Below are 6,710 nucleotides of genomic sequence, written 5' to 3'. Positions count from 1 at the left end.
CAGCATGGCAAGATGCTTTGGACCAGTTGGATGAAGAGCGTGACATAGCAGCCGCCCGATCGGCGATTTACCAACAGGATCTTCGTCGTTATCACAATCGCCGAGTCAGAACCAGAACCTTCTAGGAAGGAGATTTGGTGCTTCGGCTCATCCAAGATCAGACTGATATGCATAAGTTATCCCCACCTTGGGAGGGGCCTTTCGTGGTCAGCAAGAATCTGCACAACGGGTCATACTATCTGATCGATATTCGAGAGCATAAGGACTCACGTACATCAGAGGAGGAGACCAACAGGCCGTGGAACATAGCTCATTTTCGGCCTTATTATACCTGAGCCATTGGTTCTACTTATGTACATATTACAACAATGTATATATTATGATTAAATATAATAAACCGGAACCTGAGCTAAAGCGGGGTATCTGTTATTTTACATCATGTGTGGTTACACGGAGTTGTTCTAAAGCGGCCTCCGGTTTACCCCTTGAGTTCGCTTTTTTAAAAGCATCATGTTATATCACTTGGAGGTTTGGTTGTGTCCGAACCAATACCATACCTCTTGATAGGCGAGAGCCACCAGATCACTTGGGGACTTGGTCACGTCTGAACCAGTCATGCCTCTTGATCGACCTAAGGCCACAGAATCACTTGGGGGCTTGGTCGAACCCGAACCATTGCCATGCCACTTGGTCGGCATAAATGCCACGATTTCATTTGGGGACCTAGCTGACTAGAACCATAGTTACACCTAACGGGAGCTTGGTCGTGTTCGGCCATGGTAACGCCATCTGATCAGCTCAAATAAACCTTTTTTGCAAACGGTTTTGTCATTGCTTTTGCTTCGCACTTTTCTTTGCAAGATACTTTTTTTCTTTTTTATTGCGTTTTTTTAAACCGACAAAGTTTTCAACCAATCAATTGACGAAACACAATTCACGTCAATCCGGAGACTATTTGCCTGGTTTGATCCTCGTTGCTAACATCCTCTTATGGAGTAACACGGTGTTTATTATAACCCGGCACGGTTTACATGGTAAACCAGCGTCATATATATACAGGAGCTGTTATCTCCTCCAACAGTGTGGGTTTGCAAAACTCCGCTTCAAGATTGGCCAAGCCAACTTCACGCTCAACGATGGCAGGTATTATGTATCTCAAAATTTTGGTCATATACTTAAATTTTTTTTGGATGTTTTGACTTCATATATGCAGACATCATATTCCGACTGACGGTACAACCGCGGTGGCACTTGAAGAGTTTCTTATTGCAGAAAGTGCTTTGGAAAGTTCATCACCACAGGAAGAACAAATTATGCACGAAGGCATATCAACATCAAAAGTATCAGCTAGCCTATTACAAGGCAACACGATGCCCATAATAATATCATTGTTTTCCGCAAAGGAGAGGCAGTTTTAAAACCGACTTCCGGTTCAAGCTTGGTCACCAGCCTAGCCTGATGGTTGTGGGTCATCCTGCGCCGCTTCAGACTCTGTTTTTTTACCCAGTGGCTGGAAATCAACAGTTGTCCAGTCGATTCCCATTAATGCCTGAAAAACAGCTTCATCATGGATCAGCAATGACGGGTCAATATTGGGAGCGTAAGTATGCTTACGGATTGGAGGGATCAGATTTTCCGATTCATGGATTGGTACAGCTATTCGCTTGTTCTGATTGTCATATTGGGCTTGATAATGAGACAAGTCTGCTTCTTCAGCCAATTGACAAGCTAGCGGACGTACCTCCCGGTTTATTGCTCGTAGATCCGCTTCACCAAACTCTGACCCGTCTTCCTTCAAGCTGGGATAGCCCTGAGCCGCTTCAATAGGATCAAAATCCGGCACCAGGCTTTTGCCCGGATTAAGGCATTGATCGCACTGGTTCGAGCAACAGATTTCTTCAGCTCTTCAACCCGGGCAGGAAGCACCGACAGTTTCATCAGAGTGTCTTGAATCAAAGTGGGCGCCGGTTTGTTATGGGATGCGGTACAGATGATCCGCTGGACACCAGTATACAATTGTTCAACCAATGTATAGGCGGCTTTCAGTTTCTTCCGCACATCTGATCCCAAGTGACCAATGCGTGTCCCTGAAATACCATAAAGGGTTAATAAACTGGCAACTCTGTAAGAAGGCAGAGCCAATTCAGAAGTCAAACTGGCTTACCAAAGATAGCAGTAGTCATGGCATGCACGTGCCGCTTTATGTTGGTCAGTTCATCCGCCACTGGTTTTAGTGCAGCCTCGGCATCCTCTGCTCGTTTGATTAAAGTGGACTTTTCAGTGGCCCAATCCGCCCGCTTCTTCTTGAAGCTCTCCTTAAGCTGTTCCATGGCGCTTAAAGCGTGGGCTAATTCCTCTTTTGCTTTGGAGGTTTCAGCTTGTTGGGTTTTCAGGTTTTCTTGGAGATCGGCGACTTGGCTTTCTTTCGTCTTCAGCTCCGCCTGCATGCAGACAGTTATATGCTTCAACAAAACGGTACAAGGATTGAAGTACCAACCACATAACAAGTTATGCACTTAGCACTTGGGGGCTAATGCATATTCGATCTTGATCTTTCAATTGCTTACAAAGTCCCAAGATCAATACAAGTATTCAACTTGGCACTTGGGGGCTAATGGCTATTTGCTCGTATATATATTCTGATGCGGCAATCTCAATTACTTAAAGTACCGGTTTAACTACGCTAACTTGAAGCGGCCCTTGGGGGCTACATCGGCGAATTTCAAAGTATTAAGATTTATATTAGTAAGTCCCGGTTTGAAAGAAGATTACAAACCAGCCCTTGGGGGCTAGGAGAGTCAGCAAGTATTGAAGCATACAAGCATGAAAGAGCATATGGAAGTTACCTCGTATTTATCCTTCATCATATTAACCAGACTGGCTTCATAGTCACGACTGGTATACAGCCGGTTCAGGTAGCCGGAATGGATATCTTGGGCGTTCAGAGCAGCGTAAGTTGCCAGATCAGCATTTCACTTGCCTTTACCAAAGGCAGCAAATTCTTCCTTCGCAGAATGTTTGGACAAAGCAACAGGATTGTTGGCTCGGTATGGCCAGTGCCAGTAATGACAACCTCATCCTCCTGAGTATTGCCAGTTTGCACTGGGGCTGTTGGCTTGTCAGTAGGTTTTGCTGGAACGGTGGATCTCTCAATCCGGATGGAGCCTGTGGGCTGATTGACAGGACCTGAGGCATCAGTAGGTCTCTCTTCAGCAATAAGATCGTGGTCTTGCTGCGGTGGATCGTTAGGTATATCCTCAGGAATAGCCGCTTCAAAATCGGGTGTTTTGCCTGGCTCAAGAACAGCATCTTCTTCGGCCGCTTTGTCCAGGCGGGCCTTCTTGCTTGGCCTAGGTTTGGCCCTGAAAAGAATAACAAAATCAAATACAGCATATGTTCTAAGGCGATGTGCTGCAAATATCATAATAAGTATAGCTTACCCAAGCACCGTTTTGAGCGGTGGCAGCTGAGTAGCCGATGACTCGCTAGAAGATGAGTGGGAAGTAACCTGGTAATCGGAGTCAGATGGATTAAGAGGTTGACGAAAGCAGCCCGCTTTAGGACAATCACTGACAAGCAAATTAGAGACCTCTGAACGGCGTTTCCGAACCGGACTATTCGGTAAACCGGCGGAGGTAACTACCTGGCCGCTGTGCCGGGTTGTGCGACGAGCTTCGTGCTGTTGGGTCTTCATAAGAAATTTGGGATCCAAATAAGCAAGAGGATGAGAAAATTTAACTTTCCGGTTTGCCTGACGGATTTTTAGCGAAGGCAAAGGTTCTGAATCAGAAGAGAGAATAATTACCTCTGCAGCATCAGCGTGGCTGGCTTCGGCATCATCCTGACAAATATCATCATCAATAAGACGCATGAAAAATAAGCCAAGTGAGTCAAGCTCTACCTCAAGGTCCGGATTATCCACATCATCATCAGGGGCTGGATTAGAAGATGCAGTATTTCTTTTCCTGTGGGCAGTCTTCTTTACAGCTTTAGTCTTTTGCCGGGTTGCTCTTTCCGGTTTGTCTGGTTTTTCTGGTTTCTCCTGCGGCAATTTCTTGCTCCAAAACGGGTCATTGCCCTGATTACACAGACACTGATATTAAACAATGACCAGATATATCAATAACAGATTCAGCAAAAGGAAAAATCAAGGTCTTACAGCTGGCGGTTTGTTGGTGGAACAGAAGGGAAGCAGGCCGTTTTTAGCACGGATATGTTCCGGTTCATTCAACATCTTATTCACAGCCTCTGTGATTTCTTCATCGGTGAGCTGGATTTTGGAATGTCGCAGTGGGTCATCAACACTGCCGGTATACTCGCACATCAAACCGGAGCGCTGACTAAGGGGCAGTATGCTCCATGATATCCAACAGCGAGCGAGATCAACCCCTGTTAAACTGTTGGCCATAAAGGCTCTGAGCTTCGACAGTTGAGGAGCTTATTTGCTTCTCTCCTGGGCAGTCAATCTTTGCGGAAAAGGGTGTGTATTGCTGAGCCGCTCCGGATGAAAGCCAGGCAAGGGATTCTCACCAGCAGGGGAGGTGTCTTTGCAATAGAACCATGTCTGATTCCACTCTTTGGGGTGGCTGTGCAGTTTGGCATGAGGGTATGTGACCTCTTTCCTTTTCTGGATCGCCACGCCACCCAACTCCGTATTGGAGCCGTCAGTAAACTCAGTACGACGGTTTAGATGGAAAAGGTCTCTGAACAATTCCACTGTGGGCTCCTCTTGAAAGAACGCCTCACAGAGCACTTGGAAGTGACACATATTTGTAACAGAATTGGGGCCAGTGTCTTGTGGATGGAGTTGGAAATCGGCCAAAACATCCCGGTAAAAATTAGAACCGGGCGGCTTAAAGCCCCGAGCTAAGTGATCTACGAAAACAACAACCTCTCCTTCTTGAGGAGTGGGAGGGCATTCTTTGCCAAGAGCCCTCCAATGGATGGTATCTTTGCTGCCTAAAGTTCCGATCAGGACTAGATCGTCCAGCTGAGCCTCTGTGACGCGAGAAGGAACCCAATTGCATTCATATACTTGCTTGGCCATGATGGAATCTACAAGGTAGAAGATCCCGGTTCAAAAATGCATTTGATCAAGGTACATTGGTATGTGCAATGTTAAACCGGAGACAGAACTATCTGAACCGGAGTTTTATGAAGCAACAACATCTGGCAGTTCAACAAGGGGACTAATGGTATATACCGGTTTGGCAATTTTTTTCTACAAGGTTAAACCGCCTGGTTTAAACATTGAAGCAGATGGGTAAGTTTATAGAAACAGATTTCGTAAGATTTCTCTACAGCGATGGATCTGAAGCAAGTTCAGAAAAAAGATAAATATTCAGAGGTCCAAAAGGAGCAGTACCGAATCAATGAGCAAGACGTACATACAGATCTATGGTTTTGAGATGTGTAAGTGAAGGCGAAGGGTAAAACAACTACCATTGCACAGAATAAAGATTTGCGGAGTCATCTAAAGATCTATCGTATGAGCAAGAGGCAGACGATGAACACTGAAGAACTGTGAAACCCTAGGTCAGATCTGTGGGGGAAAGGATAGAAGATTTACCGGAGCTGAGGAAGACGCGGAAGGTTGCCGCGATGCTCTGGTGCGCCCAGGTTGATGCAGCGGCCAAGGTTGAGGCAGAGGTCGACGGTGGCGGCGGAGCTCCGAGACTGGCGACGCGAGGAAGACGAAGAAGAAAGGCACGAAGGGGAGAAAAGAAATGACCCTTCGGTCCTATTTATAAGGCGAAAGAACAGGTGTCAGGCGCGACAATCAAGGGGCCACGAAACGGAGCTGTCGCCTCGATTTCCGCAAATCTATTAAACAAAGAAGCATAATGGATAGCTTCGTTATGACAGGTAACGTCACTCCAGTTTACAGCGATCAGAGAAGATGACATCATGGCGGTTTACCAATTTATGAGAAGATGTTGAAGATGAAGCTTTTGTTAAAGGATTGACATGAACCCGTTCAAATCAATCTGGGGCCTAATGTTGGGGATATTACTGCTGGGCGTAAACCGGCCTATCTGGGCCGGGTCAACTTCATCAGTAGTTCCAGAGTGATAAAGCCCAAGAAGGCAGATGAGGGCCTAAGGCCCGTAGCCGGTTCAAGACTTGTAGCTATAAACCGGGATTTGTATATAAACTTGTACTGTAAGTTAGGAATAAGGAGAGACCAACCCGGAATACGAATATCGACCGGTGTTAGGACTCTGTGAGCCGACGGGTGTCACCCGTGTATATAAGGGGACGACCCGGCGGCGGTCCAGAGATAGACAACAACTCGAGACATAGGCGAAGCTTGTTTGCTCCCTAGTCATCGAAACCCCATCAATTCCATCACAACTAGACGTAGGCTTTTACCTTCATCGAAGGGGCCGAACTAGTATAAACTCTCTTGCATCCCTGTGTCCGCTTTAACTCCTTCAAGCTAACCCGTCGCGATGGCTCCACGACAAAGTCCCTTCTCTAGGACATCTGCCGTGACAAAGCCACGACACGTAGGGTCCGCACGCTTAACGTTCGATGATGATATGTACTGTGAGTTATGTGATTTGATGTACCGAAGGTTGTTCGGAGTCCCGGATGTGATCACGGACATGACAAGGAGTCTCGAAATGGCCGAGACATAAAGATTGATATATTGGAAGGTTATGTTTGGACATGGGAAAGGTTTCAGATAGGTTCGGGCATTTTCCGAA

This window comes from Triticum dicoccoides, chromosome 5A (assembly GCF_002162155.2).
Source record: "Triticum dicoccoides isolate Atlit2015 ecotype Zavitan chromosome 5A, WEW_v2.0, whole genome shotgun sequence".
NCBI classification, from domain to species: domain Eukaryota; kingdom Viridiplantae; phylum Streptophyta; class Magnoliopsida; order Poales; family Poaceae; genus Triticum; species Triticum dicoccoides.
Note: the sequence above shows the minus strand (reverse complement) of the source record.